General features: G+C 44.0%; 1 pseudogene; it reads right to left on the bottom strand.

Moving 5' to 3' along the window:
- LOC110490956 (ribonuclease 3-like) overlaps positions 1 to 25,452 on the bottom strand; it is a 160,556-nt pseudogene that overhangs the window by 67,293 nt on the left and 67,811 nt on the right.

Below are 25,452 nucleotides of genomic sequence, written 5' to 3'. Positions count from 1 at the left end.
ACCGGAGCCGCCACCGAGGATAGATGCCCACCCGGACCCTCCCCTGTAGAGTCAGGTTTTGCGGCCGGAGTCCGCACCTTGGGGGGGGGTACTGTCACGCCCTGATCTTAGAGAACCTTTTTATTTTTCTATTTGGTTAGGTCAGGGTGTGATTAGGGTGGGCATTCTAGGTTTTCTGTTTCTATGTTGGTGTGTTTGATTCCCAATCGGAGGCAGCTGTCTATTGTTGTCTCTGATTGGGAATCAGATATAAGTTGTCAGTTTCCTTTTGGGTTTTGTGGGATCTTGTCTTTGTTTGTTGCTTTATTGCACGACTAGCTTTACGTTTGCTTTGTATTCATTGTTTTTTCCCGGTGTTACGTTTTCAAATAAAGAGAGAATGTACGCCTACTACGCTGCACTTTGGTCCGGTCATTTATCATACAACGACGATCATAACAATGTGAACCCTTTGGAATTTCCCGGATTTCTGCATAAATTGGTCATCAGATTTGATCTGATCTTCAGCTAAGTCACAATAATTGGCAAACATAGTGTGCTTAAACTAATAACAAAGTATTGTATTTTTTGTCTGTATTGATTACATAATTTCAACATTCACAGTGCAGGTTGGAAAACGTATGTGGACCCCTAGGCTAATGACTTCTCCAAAAGCTAATTGGAGTCAGGAGTCAGCTAACCTGGAGTCCAATCAATGACACGAGTGTGGAGATGTTGGTTAGAGCTGCCTTGCCCGTTAAAAAAAACTCACAAAATTTGAGTTCGCTATTCACAGGAATTGCCTGATGCGAACCATGCTTCGAACAAAAGAGATTAAGAATTGTTGACTTGTTTAAAGCTGGAAAGTGTTACAAAGTATTTCTAAAACCCTTGATGTTCATCAGTCCATGGTAAGACAATTGCCTATAAATTGAGAATGTTCAGCACTGTTGCTACTCTCCCTAGGCGTGGCCATCGTGCAAAGATGACTGCAAAAGCACAGAGCAGAATGCTCAATGAGGTTAAAAATAATCATAGAGTGTCAGTTAAAGACTTACTGGAACATGCTAACATCTCTGTTGACGAGTCTACAATACGTAAACACTAAACAAGAATGGTGTTCATGGGAGGACACCACGGAAGAAGCCACTGCTGTCAATTTTTTTTTTGCTGCATGTCTGAACTTTGCAAAAGTGTACCTGGAAATTCCACAGTGCTACTGGAATTTTCCACAGTGCAACATCTTTGTATTTTTTTTTTACAATGGTGGGGGAGTGCCAAGATGGAGTCACAGTGACTTCAACACAGCGCGCCCCATCAGTCATCTATTGTATAATACATTAGCCGGCACTCATCATCTGCTCTGTAAGCAAAGTAATTCAATAGTTTGCATTTGGAGCCAGATTTTCAACAAACTGTGGGCGTGGAAGTACGATGTTTTCATTAGAAGAAGCCTTGCAGAACTTGTAGACTCACACAGGAAAGCAGCGCTATAGATGAAAGGAGATTCTAGTGATCAAACATGAGTTAGTAAGTAACCCATCTTTGGTTGAGCGTGCATGACTCGCCCTGCTCCCTCCGACAGTCAAACAAACAGTGAATTTTTTCATGAAAGTAACTGAAAGTAATATAACGCGTTACTTTCCAAGCAAAGTAATATTGTAAAGTAGAATGTTACTCTCGTTAAATACAATGAGTAATATGTACACTACTTTTTAATAAACTAATCCCAACACTGGTGCTGTGTCAGCTGAATGCGCAAGTGGCCTGGCTAGCTTAATTCTGCCCCCTTCAGAAGATTCAAACAAATTACTAGACAGACTTGATCAGCTCAATCCATTTTTGATGTAAGACACATTTGACAGACGTACCGAAAGTAACAAAAATGTGAGTACCGAACCATTTTTCATGTTCTAGTATTGAAAAAGTAAAACATTTCTTTAACGTACTGTGCAACACTACTGCATGGTGCGAACGAACACACAAGCACAAGGACAGACAGACACACAACATGGCTCCTCTCAATCATGCTGGCTGGGACCTCCTGGGATTACTGGACATCCATGATTGGGACATAATGGTGTGCTCTCTCCCTCGCTATCCTCTCTCCTTCTTTATCTCTCGTACCATTCTCTCCCACCTCTCTCTCTTTCCATGTCTCTCCGTCTCTACTCTTCTCTCCTTTCTCTCATTGAGGACCCTGACAAATTAGTATAAAGTGAATGGCTGTCAATCTATCAAACCACAGTCTTGAGCCAGGTCAAATCCATAACACCATAGAACTGCAGATTAATAACAATCAACAGGAGAACATACTGTACATGGTCAGTATAGGGATTAAGGCTCCTTTTAACCAGAATGGTGATAAATAACCCTTAAACTTGGCTAAAGATTGAGCAAAATGTTTTCTGGTATTTGAATTTGGATGTGAACTGGGATGAAGCATTAGGACAAAGCATGAGTAGAATTTCTATTGGACCTTGCATACAATTGGACAATAATGCAATCTTCACTGTCTTTTTCATTGATTACATACGTATGGTTGTGTTGTGTACAGGCCACATCTCTCCATCTATTTGAGAGTATTTTTATACAATGCATTCGGAAAGTATTCAGATCCCTTGACTTTTCCCACTTTTTGTTACGTCACAGCCTTATTCCAAAATGTATTTGTTTTTCCCCTCATCAATCTACACAAAATACACCATAATGACAAAACAACTACTTTTAGATTTTGTGCAATTTTTTAAATGTCACATTTACACAAGTATTCAGACCCTTTACACAGTATGTTGTTGAAGCACCTTTGGCAGTGATTACAGCCTCAAGTCCTCTTGGGTATGACACTATTGTACAAGCTTGGCCCACTTATATTATGGGAGTTTCTCCATTTCTTCTCTGCAGATTCTCTCAAGCTCTGTCAGGTTGGATGGGGAGCGCTGCTGCACAGCTATTTTCAAATCAAATATTATTGGTCACATACGGGTTCAAGTCTGGGCTCTGGCACTCAAGGACATTAGGAGACTTGTCCCAAAGCCATACCTGCATTGACTTGGCTGTGTGCTTAGGGTCATTGTCCTGTTGGAAGGTCAACCTTTGCCCCAATCTGATGTAATGAGCGCTCTGGAGCATGTTTACATTAAGGATCTCTGTACTTTGTCCGTTCATCTTTTGCTCCAGACTAGTCTCCCAGTCCCTGCTGCTGAAAAACATCCCCACAGCATGATGCTGCCACCACCATGCTTCACCATAGGGATGGTGCCAGGTGTCTTCCAGACGTGGCACTCAGGTCAAATAATTCAATCTTGGTTTCATTGCACCAGAGAATCTTTTTTCTCATGGTCTGAGAGTCCTTTAGGTGCCCTTTGGCAAACTCCAAGTGTCTTGTACTGAGGAGTGGCTTCCGTCTGGTCACTCTACCACGAATGCCTGATTGGTGGAGTGCTGCAGAGATGGTTATCCTTCTGGAAGGTTCTCCCATCCCACAGAGGAACACCTCCCTGACCAAGACCCTTCGCCCCTGATTGCTCTGTTTGGCCAGCTCTAGGAAGAGTCTTGGTGGTTCCAAACGACAGAGGCCACTGTGTTCTTGGGGACCTTCAATGCTGCAGACATTTTTTGGTACCCTTCCCCAGATCTGTGCCTCAACACAATCCTGTCTCTGAGCTTTACGGACAATTATTTTGACCTTGTGGGTTGGTTTTTGTTCTGACAATCACTGTCAACTGTGGGACCTTGTGTTTACAGGTGTTTTCGTTTCCAAAAAATGTCTAATCAATTGAATAACCACATTAATGTAAATCAGGCATTTCAGTTTATCATTTGTAAAATACATGTGCAAACATTTCTAAAAACCTGTTTTCACTTTGTCATTATGGGGTATTGTGTGTAGATTAATGAGGAAAAAAGTATTTTAATACATTTTAGAATAAAGTCAGTGGAGGGAAAAGTACCCAACTGTCATACTAGTAAAAGTAAAGATACCTTAATAGAAAATGACACAATTAAAAGTAAAAGTCACCCAGTAAAATTGTACTTGAGTAAAAGTAAAAAAAAAAAAAGTAAAAGTATTTGGTTTAAAATATTTCTAAGTGTCAAAAGTAAAAGTATAAATAATTTGAAATTCAGTATATTATGAAACTCAGATGGCACCATTACACAGATTTTTTTTTATACGGAAAGCTACGGGCACACTCCAACATTCAGACATCATTTACAAATAAAGTGTATGTGTTTAGTGAGTCCACCAGATCAGAGGCAGTAGGGATGACCAGGGATGTTTGGTTGATAAGTGAGTGAATTGAACTATTTTCCTGTCCTGCTAAGCATTCAAAATGTAACGAGTATTGGGTTTGTAAGTAGGAATTGGAAAATGTAAGTAGTACAAAGTATAATATGTTCTTAAGGAATGTAGTGAAGTAAAAGCAGTCCAAAATATAAAGAGTAAATTACAGATTCACCCAAAAAACTATTTGGCTAGGACTTCAAGTATTTTTACCAAAGCACTTCACACCACTGACAAAAGTCAAGGGGTCTGAAAACCTTTCTAATGTACTGTATGTGGTGTTTTTCAGAGCTCCTACTAAAGCCAAGAAAAACAACAAACAAAAGCTCTCTCACACACACTCACACACACTCACACACGACTCCCTCAAATAGAAGAGAAGAATAGCAACAACCCTGGAGAGAGATGTTGATTGTGTCTGAAGAAACAAAGCAAACCAACATATTCAACAAACACAAAGTCAGACAAGGGAACATTTTGAAAGTACTGTTGGTACATTCGATGAAAACATGTAAAAATCTTAAGTGAAAAAGAAAGATAGTATGAGAGAAAAAACATTGAGGGAGAGGGATGGAGGGGAGTGCGCTTAAATACAATTAGACGTGGGTAAATACAGTTGAAGTCAGAAGTTTACATACACTTTCATACATACAACATTTCTTGATAACAAACTATATTTTTGGCAAGTCGGTTAGTACATCTACTTTGTGCATGACAAGTAATTTTTCAAACAATTGTTTACAGATTATTTATCTTAAAACTCACTGTATCACAATTCCAGTGGGTCAGAAGTTTACATACACTAAGTTGACTGTCCCTTTAAACAGCTGGGAAATTCCAGAAAATTATGTCATGTCTTTAGAAGCTTCTGATAGGCTAATTGACATAATTTGAGACAATTGGAGGTGTACCTGTGGATGTATTTCAAGGCCTACCTTCAAACTCAGTACCTCTTTGCTTGACATCATGGGAAAATCAAAAACAATTCTAGACCTCCACAAGCCTGGTACATCCTTGGGAGCAATTTCCAAATGCCTGAAGGTACCACATTCATCTGTACAAACAATAGTACGCAAGTATAAACTGCATGGGACCACGCAGCCGTCATACCGCTCAGGATGGAGTTGTGTTCTGTCTCCTAGAGATGAATGTACTTTGGTGTGAAAAGTGCAGATCAATCCCAGAACAACAGCAAAGGATCTTGTGAAGATGCTGGACGAAGCAGGTACATTACAAAGCCCTGACCTCAATCCTATAGAAAATTTAAGGGCAGAACTGAAAAAGCATACGCAAGCAAGGAGGCCTACAACCTGACTCAGTTACACCAGCTCTGTCAGGAGGAATGGGCCAAAATTCACCCAACTTATTGTGGGAAGCTTGTGGAAGGCTACCAAAAAATGTTTTGACCCGAATTAAACAATTTAAAGGCAATGCTACCAAATACTAATTGAGTGTATGTGAACTTCTGACCCACTGGGAATGTGGTGAAAGAAATACAAGCTGAAATAAATGATTCTCTGACATTTCACATTCTTAAAATAAAGTGATCTAAAACTAAATCAATTGAGGTAGAGGAGGCTGTGCTGATGGTGAGCATTAGGAAGCCATTTCTTTTCTACCGGTTAGCTGGCTGAGGTAGTGGAGTGGGGCTGTCAGAACCAGCTCCTACCTGTGTGAGTGTGTGTTCAGCATTGGACTGCTTGCACTGTGTAAGCCTAGCACACTCTACTGGCAGCCCATGTCCAGAAACCAAGTACAACAGGCTAAAAGAGTGGTTGTGCAAATCTAACAGTAACAAATACACAATCACAATACACGTGTGTTTCACAGGGACGTTTTAATATGCTCAAGTCTCATGGCCTATGTATTCCATTCAAGGGAATCAATTTGATCATTGCCCATAGGTTTTCACCCATTTACAGTCGGCACCAAAATTGACATTTGTGAACATTGAATTGAATTTCAAATCTAGAATTGTTTTACTGAGGGGTTAGATTTGAATGTTTTTTTTCAGATACCACTCTATTTAGTTTTTTCTTCTCTCCACGCTGTTATTAAAAACCCGGCATCGTTCCATTCAGTGTGGCCGTGGATTTTGATGGGGTGAGGGCTGTCTGTTGCTGCTGTTCAAAACCAACAAAAAGTTAGACAGTCACATAGCGCTGTGGCGACCACGTTTATTGTCATGGCAACCCCTGGAACGTTTTCATAGGATGGTCGAGGACGGGGACGGGTTGGATTGATAATAGGCAGTAATGGATTAGTATATTGGGAGTGAGTGCTATCGTCATTATGGAGATTACTGCTCAGATAACATTTTTTTCTAAGAATGGAGCAGAATGCATCGTCTCAACAATATCCAATATAGTACAATCGCGCAGACACTCACACACTGTGGAGGCTGTCTAGAGAGGCCCTTCCTTCACCTGTAAGATGGCATGATAACCTTGAGCTATTTCTATAACAAACTAACATCATTAAGACATTCACATCTACATATTTCACAGGCTCCCTATGGAGAGTTGATATGTTATATTTTCCTGTATTGAATTATAGTAGTCATTTAGAAACTAGTGGAAGGCAAGGTGTTGTGCAAAAAAAACTGTCACGTTTAACTGTCTCTGTGTGAAACAGACATGAATGTTAAACCAATTAGGGATTCATTTTAAACCCACTAGGGACATTGTCTGTGTCCCAAATTTTACCATACGCCCTATGTAATGTGCTACTTTTGATCAGAGTCAACAGGGCTCTGGTCAATAGTAGCACACTTTGATAGGGAATAGGGTGCCATTTGAGAAGCAGCCATTTTGATTTGGTCTGTCATAAACAACTGGTACGGGACTGAAGTTCTCTGACCATAATAACACACTATGGAACTGACAGCAGAGAAACAGAGGGATAGGGAGAGAAAGAGGGATGGAATGAGAGAGAGAGTGGGAGATAAATAAAAGAGAGAGAAACAGACGGTGAGTGGTGAGTAAGTGACAGTGTATGGGCCCATGAGCATCCATGTGTGAATGTAACACCACTCTGAACAGAGACATCCCTCAGTGGGCAGAGAACATAGAGAGAAATAGAGAGGCCTTCAGCTTGACACATCCCAAATGGCACACCATTCCATACATAGTCCACTACTTTGCCCAGAACCGTATATGTTTCCCTTAAAATTAGTGCACTACATAGGCAATAGGGTGCCATTTGCAACATAGCCCTTTTATAACTTTGGTAATGTGGTGTGTAAAGACAAATTGGGAGTGTTAAGTTATAGACAGAGTTTTCTGTAACTGGTATGGCTGACAAAGTGTAAATCTTCATCTTATTGTTCCATCATGGGGAGAATTCAGCTGGTGGTGATGACACTGATATTTTAAACTCCAACACATTTAAATTATCCTTCATTATATCCCTCCCACATTCCCTCGTTACTCACTTCTACACCCTCTCGCTTCCTCCCACATACACTGATTAATACACCCACTCCTACACACCTTACCTCCCTCCCTCCATCTCACTTCGTCCCATTTCCAGTTCTCCCTCACTTATTTGTAAACCCACTCCCTACTACACCTCCTCCTCTGACCCACCCTCCCTCTCTCTCTTTCCCAGAAATCTTTCCCTGTCCTCATCTCCCGACACCAGTGAAACCAACACCTGTGTCATCATTTAGATAATGACTATAGAGAGAGAAACAGTGTGTGTCGTTAGACTATTGCTATAAGAGAGAGAAACAGAGCGCGCAGCAGGCAGTCTTGTTGCTATAGCCAAGGGATGTTTATCTGCTCTGCTCCGCACTGTTTGTTTCTATTGTCTACGAATCTAGGAGAGTGTATGTGTGTGTGTGTGTGTGTGTTTATGCTTTCTGTGCATTTTTGACTCCGAATTCCTTTCTGTGGCTTTAGCAGTTGAGACGCCTCCCTTTCTTTGCTGGGATTAAGTTTTTGCTAATTCTTCTGTAACATTTGTTGTTTTAGGTGGAAACTTTTGATAACGCACCTTTATTATATATATTTTTTTACCTTTTTTCTCCCCAATTTCGCAACTCCCGTACAGACTCAGGAGAGGCGAAGGTCGAGAGCCTTGCATCCCCCGAAACACAACCAAACCAAGCTGCACTGCTTCTTGACACAATGCCCACTTAACCCGGAAGCCAGCACACCAATGTGTCAGAGGAAACACCGTACACCTGGCAAGCATGTCAGCGTGTACTGCGCCCGGCCTGTCACCGGAGTCGCTATTGCGCAATGGGACAACCCTCCCCTAACCCGGACGCTGGGCCAATTGTGCGCCGCCCCATGAGTCTCCCAGTCGCGGCCAGTTGCGACAGAGCCTGGACTCGAACCCAGAATCTCTAGTGGCACAGCCAGCACTGTGATCCATTGCCTTAGTCCACTGCGCCACTCGGGATGCCCTTGCACCTTATTTTTTTATCGCCCAGAGTTACTGCCTTAATCCACAACCATTCAGCAAATCCGGGTGCATCTATTGTATCTATTTACTGTAGCTGAAACCCTCACAACAGGCTGTGTACAGAGGCAGCCTTTGGTCACTGATTCCACTCCCTGCATCCCAAATGAAACCCTATTCCATACATAATGTACTATTTTTTACCAGGGCCCTTAGGGCCATATAGGGAGCAAAGGGGTCTGAGCAAAAGGGCTAACAAAATCATCAGCACGCATCTCTCTGTAGAAACACAGACTCCCGCATCACACACACACACACACACACACACACACACACACACACACACACACACACACACAAAAACAGAGTTTCCAGTTAGCCAGCTTTGTGCCGATAAAACGATTGCAAAGCTGATAAATAAAATTGGCACCGGCCAATTGTCCAGTAGGAGAAATGTTATCCCATTGCAAAATAATGTATTTTAGCCTACTCTTTGATTGAAATAGCTGTCAATGTAGTGCGAGAACTGCTGATATAGCTGTTTGTTGCTGTTGGAATGAAACATGTGCTTTAATAAGCACAATCATCGCACAATAATTCTAAAGGCAATCACATGTAAAAAAAAAAAAAGAAAAAAAAAGCTAATGGCCATGACTGAAAAGAGCTACTACTTTTATTTCTCAACTGGTAATTGAAGCATGCTTCCCATTCAAGTGCATAGGCAACTAGGCAGACTTCAGCGCATCACACACCACTTTGCTATCAGTTGGAGGCAGTATGCATTTTGAAAACGTATACTTAATTGTTTGAAACCTGAACATGAAGCGTGTCACTCCATGGCGGCAGGTAGCCTAGTGGTTAGTGTTAGGCCAGTAACCAAAAGGTTGCTTGATTGAATCCCCAAGTTGACAAGGTAAAAATCTGTCGTTTTGCCCCTGAGCAAGGCAGTTAACCCACTGGGCGCTGAAGATATGGATGTCGATTAAGGCAGCCCCCGCACCTCTCTGATTCAGAGGGATTGGGTTAAATGCGGAAAACACATTTCAGTTGAATACGTTCAGTTGGACTTACTAGGTACCCCCCTTTCCCCTTACTTCAAAGTTGCCTAGCAAATATCCAACCAACTTAATATTGTTTAATAAAGACTTCCATATGACATTGAAACCAGTAGAGTTTTTCTCTCATGTTCTATTTGTTTTCAAATCAACTTTCTTTCATTCTCCAGTAGCCAAAGGCACAATCCTAGTCATATTAGCAACCCATGCTAGCCTATTTAGATTGGATTTTTATGTAACAGGAGATTTGGTGTTTTCCTGCTTATTGAATGGAACGGCCAGTTGCGCCTAGCCTACTGCCGTGTGCGCATTGCTGAAGAACTGTTAGTTATCAACATTTCATGCTACACTATCTGAAGCATGTCTCATTGCTTTTTAATGTTTTTTGGATGTCGCCTAGGCTTAGTGGTTGTATGAATTTGGGATCTATGATTCTTTTTTTTAAAGAAGCTAATAATCGTCTGTGGCCAAATGATTTTTTCTGGTATTGTAGCCTACTTTGAATGGTTTTCATTTTTTCTGTATAGACAGGGGTAATCTAATTAGGCTATACAATTTTGGCAATTTAATTATATTTACTTTAGGGAAAGTTTGCCCTAGCCTTGTGGACGTGCCACCTATTTATTCCATCTTCAAATTGCTCATCGGAATTCAGTAAGAATGATGCACGCCATTGCATCTGAATTGCATGTTCTGTTAAGACAGAACTCCCATAAACGAAATGTGATTTGTCATTCTGAGAACTGTGGTAGACTCCCTAAACTGGTTACGCAACCAATGAATATGTGTGTCCAACCAATTAATATGTGTCCAAATTAAAATGCTGCCGGTCAAATGTCCAGCTCCAACCCTGACACGCACACACTCTGTAAAAACACAGACCCTGCATCACACACAAACTCAATGGACTGTCGTTAAGCTGCATGGCCAAAGGGAAGTCATAGACAGAACCAAGGACGTTGAATCAATCCACACTACGAAAGTAGAATGAGTGAACACACTCAGGTACACACACACACACACACACACACACACACGTGTCAACACACACATCGTACAAACGTCTTTCACACACAAAGGGGAGGAAGTAGGATCACTGCATTAGACAGTATTTGTCATTTAGTGATTAAGTGATTGTACCTCTACATTGAAAAGCAGCCTCCCAAACAGCTGCTTTGGTTCCTCTACACCGCCCTCCAAATAAAATAAACTAAATTAAAAGAGAGACAGAATAAAGGGAGGGAAAAAATAGAGAAGGTAGGATGAGATTAATGAAAAATATAGAATACTCAGATAGGGAAAATATATGTTTGGTTTAGGAACGCTGTTGGCTAGGCATACACACACTCCTCGGGAGGGATGGTAAATCCCGTGTGCTTTTTAATACAACATTTCCTTAGTTCAAAGTTGAGCAATCCCTGTTTGACAACCACTTTCCAGATGGAAAAGTTGACATTAATTGAACTCTGCAGAATTTGTTATAATTGCTTTATTAAAAGTGTTTTTGTTTTTTTGCATAGATTTTCATGTTAAAATGACCACTGGATGTATGTGTGTCCCACCTCTGTGAGTGTGTGCGCGTCAGCCCCCTCTGTCACAGAGTGCAGTAGGAGGCAAGGAGAAATGGCATGGCTTCATCACCACAGTGACAGGAGATGAAACTAACCAAGGTCACATAAACAACAGGACTTAGATGTGCTGTGCAAACACCTCTCATATGAACGCCGAACACACAAATGCGCATGTACACACACACACAATCACAACTCTCATACGAGCTGCACACACACACGGGGAGACAGTGTACAATGTTTTAAAATGTTCAAAAGATACACACTTGAGAGGAAACATACACATAAACAAGGAGACAAACAAAAAAACCAAATTGTTTTCTGTCACAGCACGCAGCGAGAGCATCTGCTGTGTTGTAATAATACCTCTCTCTCCCTCCATCTCTATATCCACCTCTCTCCTCTCTCTTTTATCCCCACATCTCACTCTCCTTCTTCGTTGTTCTCTTTCTGTCTCTCCCTCTGTGTCTCTCTCTCTGGTGCACTGAAGGAGCTGCTTCGGCACACAAACCAGTGTTTGAGAACACCAATCATTTACTCTCGACAAAAGTTGTTCTTGTTCGTTGGGGCTTTTATTAACATTGATGTGTTGCAATCTTCTTCTGTTAAGTTGCCTACAACTTCGTCCCACATCACCTAAGAAAGGTTCATTCAATTTAGAAAAAGCAATAAAAACCTGGCAAATGGAAAATATGATTGTGCAGTGCTTCTTTGATGTGCGTAAATGAGCCCATTGGAGATGGTTGTGATGTGTGGTTTTGCTCAAAGTGTCTTTATAAACGACATCAAACGCAGATATGTTAGATTCATCCTCCAGGAAAGGAAACAGTTTTCAGATGGCTAACAGGCCCATTGCCTCACACACCACCAAAACACACGTGACCACACGTGAGAACTCATTCACACACACACACACACACACACACACACACACACACACACACACACACACACACACAAAGCATCTTATCTGTGATGAAACCCCTTCCAGCTGCATCGGAGGTCGAGACCTCTAATCTTGCCATGACAGTGTGAGTGTTTCCGTGTGTGCGTGCCCACTAGACCCTCACTGCAAGGGGACCAAAGAGGGGGAGTGGTTCCTCTAAAGGACACCTTCCCACTCCTATATTTGTGCTGAGATTTGTGGTTTGACCATGATTCGACCACAACTTTGGAGATGCTCCTACACAGTAGATGGTTCTTAAACACCTTAAACGCCATGCATTTGATCCATTTGATCTATTCCAGAGCTGTACACCCGATTCAACGTTTCAACAAATCATCTAGCCCTTGGTTAGTGAGTCCGGTGTGGTAAGTCAGGGCTACAAGGAAACTGTGAAAAGTCTGGGGGTCCGCGAGGAGAGTTGAGATCCACCGCGTCTAAAGGACATCCTCCCACTTCCAGATTTGTGGTTTGACCACAGCTCTGGATGCTCCAACACAGCAGATGTTTCCTCTGAAGATTATAAGGCAGCTATGAGGAGAAATACACCCCTGGCTGCTTTCTCTCTCTACAGGTATATTTCTTATTGATATTGACTGTACAATACAATATAGGCTACATTTCAAGAGCTAAGGGCTTTTCCTGTGGTTTCGGTGATCCATCACTGATACTGACTCCCTGGAAGTTACAGAAAGTCGAAGTTTTGGACAGAAGGTTGACGATTCAAAGAGTTTTGCCTCTTATTGCATTTCTCAAACTTTCTCAAGAATCGGGGAGTGGGAACCTCAAGGGGAAGGAAAAAATGTATTAAAACATCTCAAAGTAACACCTTCGGTGTCAATCAAAGAGCCAGTAGATGAAAATTAAGATAATTTTAGAGAGGGATGGAAATAGACTCAGAGAGAGAGCGAGAGCTAGAGAGAGAGCACTTTGACAAGAATTCTGTCCGTGGAAAGATTACCCTGCAGCGGTCTGACCAATCGCACAACATGCAGTGATCATTAGATGGAGCCAGTCAAGTCAGGCCATCCATCGTCAAGCTAACCAGCCTGGCTGCTGCCTTCTACAACTTACACTACCTGCCAACCGAAACAGAGAGAGATACAGACATAAACACAGAGATAGAGACACAGAGAGAGAAACTTTTGTCAAAAGTAGTACACTATGTAGGAAATAGAATGCTATTTGGGATGCAGCTACAATCGGAGACCCACACACACTTAGCCACAGTTCGCTCGCTCGCTCGCTCGAACCTTCCCTTTCTCCTGCCCTCTCTCACTATCTAGCTAGCCAACCGAGTCAGTAAGTAACCTTGACTTACATCATGACCTGGCCAGAACAACCCATACAGCATCTGTACAGTTTCAGATTTATACCCAGGAAGTTACTGAAGCCAGAACACAGGTTTATTATGCATCAAAAATTGCACCCTATTCCCTTTAAAGTGCACTCCCTTTGACCAGGACCCATAGAGCTCTGTTCAAAAGCAATGCACTATAAAGGGAATTTGGTGCAATTTGTGATCCAGGTCAGGGCCATTCATGTCATTAACGACTATAATATGCCTGTTGTCTTTGTGTCAGATTTAGGGAAAGGCAGGTGCTACATTTACATTAGTAATTTAGCAGTGGCTCTTATCCAGAGCGCATGTATAGGCAGACATGCTTCTGTGCTGCTGCACGCTACAGTTCTCTTTAGGGAAAAACATTGCAATACTGAGACGCCCTTCTGATAAACAGGGTCCAGAGCTCAAAATATCTGACAGTCACATTAATAACTTCAAATGAATTATTCAAAAAAGCCAAGGCTCTAATCCATCAAATAGAAATAAAGCAGTTTCCCCCTCCCTCCTCCTCTCTCTCTTTGCTCCGGCCCGGCAGCCCAACCAAACGACATGCAAAACTGTGCAGGCGCATTAATGACAAAATAAACGGAACAAGAAAATAAATGGAACTTTGTCGTCGACGCACCAAGACCGCTGATTGCATTCCCACATCAAACATCTTAACTATTCCAAACTAAAAGGGGTTGAGGGAAACAAAGGAGAGAGAGAGTGAGAGAAAAAAAAAGGAGAGAAAAACAGTGAGAGAGTGAGAGAGAGGAACCGAACAGAGATAACTATCCCTCCATTGCTACCATCCACAGCAATTAACAATGGAGCTGTGCTCGCTCAATAAATTCACCGTCTCTGCATTGTGCAAATCTGACATTCAGACGAGTGAAACATAATCCTTTTCTCTGCTCTCTTAATAGGAAGAGTGTTGAGATTGAAGAGCGTTGAGGCTGAACAGAGAGAGAGAGAGAGAGAGAGACAGACAGAGAGAGAGAGTGAGGGAGAGAAACTCATAATGATCCACCATCTGCATCGTGGCAGTGCCTGGTGGCTGCTGGCACACTATAATCCACAGATCAAATACACAAGGAAATTAGGGCCATAAAACAGGACTTAGCTCCTTTCTTCCTCTTTTTCAATTCTTTCCTCTTTTCAAGCGGTTCAATAGGATGGAAGGAAGGAAAGAAGACGAGAGGGCTTATCAGTCATGACCTCAAAGAGAGGAGTGGAGGATGGAGGGAGGGGGAGAGAAAGCTTGCGGCAGCCCCATTGAAAAGGCTGAGGGAGAAAGTATTTTGTTTACATTACAAGAGGTAAAGAGAGAGAAAGGAGAGAAAACAAAGACACAGGAGAATGTGAAGGCGAACTGGGCCAAAATAACCCAAATGAGAATGGACCACTCTGCCAGGAAGTTTAATGACAAGAGATCAAAAAAGCTCAATTTTCCATTGAACACTTTGAATAATGCAGGGTTGCAGGCGTCCATTTGCATTACAGATGCCGCTTTGCCTTTCCACCTCTCTCTCTCCCTTCCTCCCTCCATCCTTTCCTCCTCTCCCTTCCTCACTCCCCGCCAAAGAGTGGCCCTGCTTCAGGGCAAGCAGATATAGACATTGCATGTGGGTGCGTGCGTTTGTACCACAGTGAGACAGGAGAGTCAGTCGGTCTATGCAAAGTAGGAGATTATCTGCCGCTTCCGATTGCTTCCTGCATAGCCCGGGTTTAAAGGTCACCTCGGCACATAAACAAATACAACAAGGGTCACGAAACACATCCAACAACCACTTAAAACCATCCACTCTTCGCTACGCTCTTCAAATATAGATGTAGATGCATGTCAGATTTCATCTCTCTTCTTAAAAAAAGGACAAATTAAAGAGCCGAGAAACACATCCGAATTCTATGTGAATAAGAGAAGGCACAGGAAAGATCAGAGATATGCAAAAAAATAATAAGTTCCAAAATGGAAGACACATCTGAAGAAGAAAAGCAACTTGTTCTCAGGGATGTTTGAGTGTGTGTGTGTCTGTGAGTAAGTGAGTCTGAGTCAGTGAGTCTGAGTCAGTGAGTCTGAGTGAGTGAGTGAGTCTGTGTGAGTGAGTGAGTCTGTGTGAGTGAGTGAGTGAGTGAGTGAGTGAGTGAGTGATTGAGTCAGAGAGACTGTGTGAGTGAGACTGTGTGTGTGTGTGTGTGTGTGTGTGTGTGTGTGTGTGTGTGTGTGTGTGAGCCTGTGTGTGTGAGCCTGTGTGTGTGAGCATGAGTGTGTGAGCCTGAGTGTGTGAGCCTGAGTGTGTGAGCCTGAGTGTGTGAGCCTGAGTGAGTGAGTGAGTGAGTGAGTGTGTGTGTGTGTGTGTGTGAGTGAGTGAGTTTGAGTGAGTGAGTCTGTGTAAGTAAGTGATGGAGTCTGAGTGAGTGAGTGAGTGAGTGAGTGAGTGAGTGATGGAGTGAGTGAGTGAGACTGTGTGTGTGTGTGTGTGTGTGTGTGTGTGTGTGTGTGTGTGTGTGTGTGTGTGTGTGTGTGTGTGTGTGTGTGTGTGTGTGTGGGTGAGGCTGAGTGAGTGAGCCTGAGTGAGTGAGTGTGTGTGTGAGTGTGAGTGTGAGTCTGTGTGTGTGTGAGTGAGTGAAAGAGTCTGCGTGAGTGAGTGATTCTGTGTGAGTGAGTGAGTCTGTGTGAATGAGTGATGGAGTCTGTGAGTGAGTGAGTGAGTGAGTGAGTGAGTGAGTGAGTGAGTGAGTGAGTGAATCTGCGTGAGTGAGTCTGTGAGTTATGGAGTGTGTGTGTGTGTGTGTGTGTGTGTGTGTGTGTGTGTGTGTGTGTGTGTGTGTGTGTGTGTGTGAGCCTGAGGGAGTGAGCCTGAGGGAGTGAGCCTGAGGGAGTGAGCATGAGGGAGTGAGTGTGAGTGTGAGTGTGTGTGTGTGTGTGTGTGTGTGTGTGAGTCTGTGTCTGTGTGTGAGTCTGCGTGAGTGAGTGAGTGAGTGAGTGAGTGAGTGAGTGAGTGAGTGAGTCTGCATATCTGAGTGAGATTGAGTGAGTGAGTGAGTGAGTGAGTGAGTGAGTGAGTGAGTGAGTGAGTTTGAGTGAGTGAGTCTGTGTAAGTGAGTGAGTGAGTCTGTGTAAGTGAGTGATGGAGTCTGTGAGTGAGTGAGTGAGTGAGTGAGTGAGTGAATCTGCGTGAGTGAGTCTGTGTGTGAGTGAGTGAGTGAGTGTGTGTGTGTGTGTGTGTGTGTGTGTGTGAGCCTGAGGGAGTGAGCCTGAGGGTGTGAGTGAGTGAGTGAGTGTGAGTGTGTGTGTGAGTCTGTGTGTGTGAGTGAATCTGCATTAGTGAGTGAGTCTGTGTGAGTGAGTGAGTGTGAGTGAGTGAGTGAGTTTGAGTGAGTGAGTCTGTGTAAGTAAGTGATGGAGTCTGAGTGAGTGAGTGAGTGAGTGAGTGATGGAGTGAGTGAGTGAGACTGTGTGTGTGTGTGTGTGTGTGTGTGTGGGTGTGGCTGAGTGAGTGAGCCTGAGGGAGTGAGTGAGTGAGTGAGTGAGTGTGTGTGTGAGTGTGTGTGTGTGTGTGTGAGCCTGAGTGAGTGAGCCTGGGGGAGTGAGTGAGTGAGTGTGAGTGTGTGTGTGAGTCTGTGTGTGTGAGTGAATCTGCATTAGTGAGTGAGTCTGTGTGAGTGTGTGAGTGAGTGAGTGAGTGAGTTTGAGTGAGTGAGTCTGTGTAAGTAAGTGATGGAGTCTGAGTGAGTGAGTGAGTGAGTGAGTGAGTGATGGAGTGAGTGAGTGAGACTGTGTGTGTGTGTGTGTGTGTGTGTGTGGGGGTGTGGCTGAGTGAGTGAGTCTGTGTGTGTGAGTGAGTGAAAGAGTCTGCGTGAGTGAGTGATTCTGCGTGAGTGAGTGAGTCTGTGTGAGTGAGTGATGGAGTCTGTGAGTGAGTGAGTGAGTGAGTGAATCTGCGTGAGTGAGTCTGTGTGAGTTATGGAGTGTGTGTGTGAGTGTGTGTGTGTGTGTGTGTGTGTGTGTGTGTGTGTGTGTGTGTGTGTGTGTGTGTGTGTGTGTGTGTGTGTGTGTGTGTGTGTGTGTGTGTGTGTGTGTGCGTGTGTGTGTGTGTGTGTGAGCCTGAGGGAGTGAGTGGGTGAGTGTGTGTGTGTGTGTGTGTGTGTGTGTGTGTGCGTGTGTGAGTGTGAGTCTGTGTGTGTGAGTGAGTCTGTGTGCGTGTGAGTGAGTGAAAGAGTCTGCGTGAGTGAGTGATGGAGTCTGTGAGTGAGTGAGTGAATCTGCGTGAGTGAGTCTGTGTGAGTTATGGAGTGTGTGTGTGTGTGTGTGTGTGTGTGTGTGTGTGTGTGAGCCTAAGGGAGTGAGCCTGAGGGAGTGAGTGTGTGTGTGTGTGTGTGTGTTTGTGTGTGTGTGTGTGTGTGAGTCTGTGTCTGTGTGTGAGTCTGTGTCTGTGTGTGAGTCTGCGTGAGTGAGTCTGCGTGAGTGAGTGAGTGAGTCTGCGTATCTGAGTGAGTTTGAGTGAGTGAGGGGGTGAGTGAGTTTGAGTGAGTGAGTCTGTGTAAGTGAGTGATGGAGTCTGTGAGTGAGTGACTGAGTGAGTGAGTGAGTGAGTGAATCTGCGTGAGTGAGTCTGTGTGTGTGTGAGTGAGTGAGTGAGTGAGTGAGTGAGTGAGTGAGTGAGTGAGTGTGTGTGTGTGTGTGTGTGTGTGTGTGTGTGAGCCTGAGTGAGTGAGCCTGGGGGAGTGAGTGAGTGTGTGTGTGTGTGTGTGTGTGTGTGTGTGTGTGTGTGTGTGTGTGTGTGTGTGTGTGTGTGTGAGCCTGAGTGAGTGAGCCTGGGGGAGTGAGAGTGTGAGTGTGTGTGTGAGTCTGTGTGTGTGAGTGAATCTGCATTAGTGAGTGAGTCTGTGTGAGTGAGTGAGTTTGAGTGAGTGAGTCTGTGTAAGTTAGTGATGGAGTCTGTGAGTGAGTGAGTTTGTGTGAGTGAGTCTGTGTGAGTGATGGAGTGATGAGTCTGAGTGAGTGAGTCTGTGTGTGTGTGAGTCTGTGTCTGTGTGTGAGTCTGCGTGAGTGAGTCTGCGTGAGTGAGTGAGTGAGTGAGTCTGCGTATCTGAGTGAGTTTGAGTGAGTGAGGGGGTGAGTGAGTTTGAGTGAGTGATGGAGTCTGAGTGAGTGAGTGATGGAGTCATTGAGTGAGTGAGTGAATGATGGAGTCGTGAGTGAGTGAGTGAGTGAGTGAGTGAGTGAGTGATGGAGTCTGTGAGTGAGTGAGTGAGTGAGTGAGCGAGCGAGTGTGTGTGCGCGTGTGTGTGGCTATTTGGTATTTGGCATTTTATTAGAATTAGCTGTTGCAAAAGCAGCAGCTACTCTTCCTGGGGTCCACACAAAACATAATACAGAATGACATAATACAGCACATCATTAAACAAGAACAGCTCAAGGACAGAACTACATACATTTTACAGTGGGAGCTGCTCTGTGATACTGTATCTGTTTTACAGGAAATGTGTGTAAAACAGGATGAAATGACAGCCAGCGTGCCCTCGGCCTGTTACTCTAAACTGGGAATGTTTTAGAGAGGAAGAAAGACTCAATGAGAGGAAGAGAGAGGGGTATGAGGGAAATAGAGAGAGAGCTAGAGATAGAGAGAGAGGGGGGGGGGGATTAAGTTCGGGGCACATGAGTCCCTGAATAACCTCAAACCTGAATTAGAGTTGGATAAACCTGGATTGTTTTACAAGGACTCACACATAAAACTACCTTCTACAACACGACCATTAATCCAAAACTTCAAACCTACAACCTTGGATTTTTGTATTAGGATTCTTATTGCATAGGACTACCCAGCAAACTCTCTAGCAAACCAACAACCAGTAGAAGAGGCACACCAGAAACCTAAACAACCTGCAACTGAGTGAGTAGATCAGTCTGTAGATACTTCTAAGGGTTCAAACACATCAAAAGCATTTGCTCACTGAGAGTACCTAGCACATCAATGTTTTTTTGCGAACCGACAACGCACCAATTTACATGTAGAATCATGACATTTTTTGGCAGTCCCTAAAACACAGCACACTTAACGATCGGCAGACAGACGAGGGTGAATGGGCAAGGCAAAAACATTGAAGTGTCTTTGAATGGGGTATGTGCCAGGCGCACCGGTTTGTGTCAAGAACTGCAACACTGCTGGGCTTTTCATGCTCAACAGTTTCCCGTGTGTATCATTAATGGTCCACCACCCAAAGAACATCCAGCTAACTGGATGTTCACACAACTGAGGGAAGCATTGGAGTCAACATGTGCCAGCATTCCTGTGGAATGCTTTCGACACCTTGTAGAGTCCATGACCAGACAAATTGAGGCTGTTCTAAGGGCAAAAGGGGGGTGCAACTCAATGTTAGGGAGGTGTTCCTAATGTTTGGTGTAGTCAGTGTAGATAAGATGGCGTCGTACTGGATTGCCGCCGTTTTGCAAGTTCCGAGCCAACTGATTATTTGTCTGACTCTTTTGTGGTTTATTTTTACTTTATTTTTTACGAAATCTGCCTTAATTTCTTACAACCGACAAGAATTTCTGAACATCAGATCAGCAGTTACTTACCTCAAATGTGGCTTCAAGTTCAACTCACCTGCCCTGGGCTCTTTCTGTAATTCCGACCCAATTTTCGGCCTACCCAAGTGGAAATGCAGGCATTACAGAAGCAAGAGGGGGATCCTGGTGAGATTAAAACAAAGGGAAAACCGGCAACCTCTTTACTCCATTCTACTGGCAAATCACTTGATTATAAGATAGATTACCTCCAATCGCGGATTTGCTACCAACAGGACTCTCGAAACTGCAATATTCTCTGCATTTCTGAAACATGGGTCTCGGACAAGATACCCCCCATTACTATCCAACTCAATGAATTCCCCATTCACTATGCGGACAGGACAGTGGAGTCAGGGAAAATTGAGACGGGGTATAATGACTCGAGTGTGGTGGAAGTGTCGGCCCATTATTCACCCGTCTTGGAATACCTGATGCTCAAATGCCAATTATTCTACCTCCATGAGGGAGTTCACCCAAATTGGAATACCTAATGGTCAAATGCCAACTCTTCTACCTCTATCAGGGAGTTTTCAGCTGTTTTAGAGACTTGTATACGTTCCACCTCATGATAAGAAAAATAATAACTATGTGTCATTAAGCCACGTGGTGCCCAAACTTGTCTCCTTTGCAACTAGGAGTGATAAAGTCTTACACCACTGTTACTCTACACACAAGCAAGTACAAAAGGCCCTCCCTTGTCTGCCAATCGGCAAATAGGATCATGACTCTGTACTCCTGCCTTATTTTTACAAGCAGAAGCTCAAATAGGAAGTGCCCGCAACTCGCTCCATTGAGAAATGGTCACAAGATGATACATATTTAGCGACGAGGATGACTATGGATGACTGCTTTGGATTTGTCTTCCACAAATTCAAAGGAGTGTTTGGCGTGTGACGCTGGATGTGAGACTCAAGTGAGAGGTGGAAGATGCTGAAGGATTGATTCCCTGGTTACGAGTAGGACAAATTATTGACTATTTGATGGGAGAGCGAACCGGAAAAGATAGTTTTGGCAACAATAGGCTCGCAACCTCCATTTGACCCTAAAAATCAGGAATGGGAGGAGTACTGTGAAATAAAGGAACATTTCTTTGCTGCTAATAAAATAACTGATGCCGCTATACAGAAATATGTCACACCCTGATCTGTTTCACCTATCTTTGTGATTGTCTCCACCCCCCTCCAGGTGTCTCCCATCTTCCCCATTATCGCGTGTGTATTTAAACCTGTGTTCTCTGGTTGTCTGTTTCCAGGTCGTCTGTTTGTTTAAGTTAACCAGAATTTTGTCTCTCAGCTCCTAGTTTTGACCCTTGCCTGTCCTGACCACTCTGCCTGCCCCTGAGCCTGCCTGCCGACCTGTACCTTTGCCCCGCTCTGGATTACCAACCTCTGCCTTACCCTGACCCTGCCTGCCACCCGAAACTGTTGCCCCACCTCTCGTTTACTGACCCCTGCCTGCCTTGACCTGTCTATTGCCTGCCCCTGTTGGAATATTTAACTATTGTTTATTTGACGTGGTCTGCATCTGGGTCTTACCTTCATACCTGATAGTACAAACTCTGGTGAGCCATATGAGGAACTTTTCTGCTTTCCTTACTCGCACCCTTTTCATGTCATTCTGCTGTGGGGAAACCAGTCCAAATCTCTACTTGACGCCAGACTGGCTTCCGAGCTGAACAGCCCCACTCAGCTCCTCTCCATTCCCATGGATGTTAGAGCGTTGGACGGGGGCTCTATAGGTCGGGTCACCCATAACACCACTCCCATCAACCTACGTGTGTCAGGGAATCACAGCGAGACCATTCAGTCCCTGCTCTACAAGTTTCCCAGATCCCCGTGGTTTTGGGATTCTCCTGGCTCCAGTGACACAACCCACTCATCAACTGGTCTACGGGTGCCATCATGGGCTGGAGTCCGTTCTGCCACACCCATTGTCTGAAGGCGGCACAACCTGCCCTGGGATGTCATCCTGGGTCCTTGGAGGTGGTTCCGGACGTCTACGCCATTCCCGCAGAGTACCAAGATCTCAGAGAGGTGTTCACCAAGGCACGTGCCATTTCCCTTTCACCGCACCATCCCTATAAACTTATAAGTGTTGTCGGTGCGTAGACATACAGCTTAATGAGAAACCTGTTGAGCCCGGAAGCCAGGATAAGTCACTCATAGATATAGCGAACTATTAAAAGATCACTTCAAACCCATTGAAACAGTGCGATGATTCAAGTTTGATTGACACATGAGAAACCTACTGAATCAGTGGGGGAATATGTGGCTAAGTTGAGAAAACTAGCATTGGACTGCAACTATGGGAATACATTATCACAAATGCTACGCGATCGGCTGGTGTGTGGGGATAATGATAATTTGTGAGCCTAATCTCACGTTTGAGAATGCACCCATTGAGTCCGCGAATAGAAATGCGCTGGATTTGCAGGCAAGTGTCGCAACTGCGTGCCGTACAGTAAAGACAAGTAGCTCTGGGTGCACTGAATTTCAAAGAGGGGATGGCCGCGGGGCAACTGCCAATAGAGACGTCTCGTTGCAAAGGCAAACACACAGTGTTTGACTGTAACTTCAAACGTGAAAAGTGTTATGCCTGTGGCATAATAGGACACATTGCGAGGGTGTGCCGCAATAAGAAAAAGCCACAGGCTACAGAAAAGAAAATGGACAGAAGAATACCAAATACCTCGCAATGCTTTAGCTACCGCTCAAATCAAGTGATAGAAAGTGAAAGTGAAAGTGAGTAGACACAGAGCAAGCGTTCTAAATGTACAGTGTACAAGGGGTGTGAGTATGAAAAGGGTGGCCTTTCATTGTGGAAATGGGAATAAATGGACCTAAGGTACCGTTTGAAATAGACAAAGGATGTAGCGTCACGCTGATGAACAGTGCCTACACTGAGAGACACCCCCATTATACTCAAAACATACACAGGGGAGAAGATCACTGTGATTGGAGTTGCTGATGTTCAAGTGGAATATCAAGGACAAAAGGCAGACTTTTCTATCTTAATAGTGGAAGGTACTGGCCCCAGCTTACTAGGGAGAGTGTGGTTGGAAGAAATACAATTGAACTGCGATGAAATCAAACATGTCACCACAGAGACAGTGACACTGCAGCAGGTGCTTTCAAAGTATGAGTGTGTTGTCAAAGAAGAGTTAGGGACATTAAAAGGGGTCCAAGCTATCATTTTTGTTGCTGCAGATGCTACTCCCAGATTCTATAGGCCAAGATCAGTTCCATATGCCATGAAGCCTAAAGTGGATGTGACAGACTATTAGCAGAGGATATAACTATTCCTGTCAAGTTGTTCCCATACTCAAACCAGGTGGTTCGATCAGATTATGAGGTGACTACAAGCTGACTGTAAATAGAGCTTCATCACTGGAGCAGTACCCTATACCCAAAGTGGAGGATTTGCTTTCAACGTTCACAAAACTGGACATGAGTCACGCATATCAACAAGTGCTAATGGATGAAGCGTCACAGAAGTACCTGACCATAAACACCCACAAAGGAATGTTTACCTATAAATGCTTACCTTTTGGGGTGTCTTCCGCACCAGCTATCTTCCAAAGAACCACGGAGCGAGTTCTGCAGGGCATACCCAAGGTAGCAGTTTACCTTGACAACATTCTTGTCACGGGAGTCACATCTCAGAAACTTGGGTGAAGTTTTGAGGGGGATGGAAGAGGCCGGTCTCCGGCTGAAGAGGAGCAAGTGTACACTGTTAGCAGATGAAGTACAGGACCTAGGTCATAAGGTGGACGCCAAGCCCCAAGTTACACACTGTAAAAGCTAAAGTGAGGGCTGTCGTTGGTGCACAAGCTCCTACAAGTGTTAAAGAGGTTGTTGGGCTGTGTGGCTCAGGGATACGAGTACAGAGTAATTTACAAGCCAGGTAGATACCATGGGAATGCTGATGCTCTGAGTAGGCTGGCCTTTCCAGAAATCATTGCTCAGGAAAGAGAAAATGACCAAGTCTTGATGATCGGTGTGTTGGTTAATGCACCCGTGAAGACAGCACAAAATCAGGCAATGGACTTCAAAGAACATGACATTATCATAAGTGCATGAATGTATCCTGAAAGTATGGCCTACAGTGACAGAGCTTCAGATCATGTCTTACTGCACTCGTCGCTTGAGTGTTTGAGATGGGTGTGGTCTGTGGGGTTCAAGAGTAGTTATCCCACCACAAGGGTGGAGTATGCTACTGAAATTGTTGCACCAGTCGCGTCCAGGTATGTCGAGAATGAAAGGCTTAGCGAGGTCATACGTCTGGTTGCCAAAGATGGACCAGGATGTGGATAATGAGGTTAGCCTGTGTGCAGATTGTCAGAGTAACAGGAAGTCACCCCCCACCAAGTCATTACATCCATGGGAATGGCCCGAAAAACCATGGACACAACTACATGTGGACTACCTTGGACCCTTCCTAGGGAAAATGTTCCTTGTGCTGATTGATTCTCATTCAAAGTGGATGGACGTTTACCCCATGAACAAGTCAACATCCCACTCTACGATTGAGAAGTTGAGACAACGCTTCAGTGTCATGGGATTGCCTCAAATGTTGGTTAGTGACAATGCTACTTGTTTTACTAGCACTGAATTGACAAGCTTCATGAAACAAAATGGAATTCAGCATGTAACGTCGGCCCCTTTTCACCCATCTTCAAACGGATTAGTAGAACGTGGGTTCAGACCTTGGAGGGGATGAGGATGATGCAAGGGGACAATATTGAAACAAAGGTGTCCAGATTCTTGTTTAGCTACAGGATCACTCCTCAAGCTATAACTGGGTTGTCACGTGCAGACATGCTGATGTCAAGGAGGTTAAGGTCAACCATGGATTTCACCAGGCCAGACCTGAAAGTGAAAATACAATAAAAGCAATGGAATCAAAAACGGAATCATGACAACAGAACAAAAGTCAAAAGTTTCTCACGTGGAAACGATGTCTACACGAGAACTATGGGTTTGGTCCTAAATGGATTCCAGCTACAATTGAGGATTGCTCAGGACCTATACTGTGATCATCGGAAGTGGACAAATTCTAAGGAGACACGTGGATCAGATCCAAACTCGAATTCCAGTTCCATACGTGGACATGTATCAATGCTTAAATGAGCAGGACAGGACATTGGAATATTCCACAAAGTTGCAGTTGGACAAACAACCTGAGACCAAAAGGTCTTCCTGTCACCACCAGTCCAGGACGACCTCCCTCTGTGAAGTCTCCACAAAAAGACTTTGTTTCACCATCAAATGGTGAAGTGCTATTAGTGAGATGTCTGCCAGACTATTTCAGA

The sequence above is a fragment of the Oncorhynchus mykiss genome, chromosome 15 (genome assembly GCF_057628025.1).
Source record: "Oncorhynchus mykiss isolate SJ-2025 chromosome 15, ASM5762802v1, whole genome shotgun sequence".
In the NCBI taxonomy this organism is placed as follows: Eukaryota; Metazoa; Chordata; class Actinopteri; order Salmoniformes; family Salmonidae; genus Oncorhynchus; species Oncorhynchus mykiss.
Note: the sequence above shows the minus strand (reverse complement) of the source record. Positions and strands in the feature narration are given on the sequence as shown.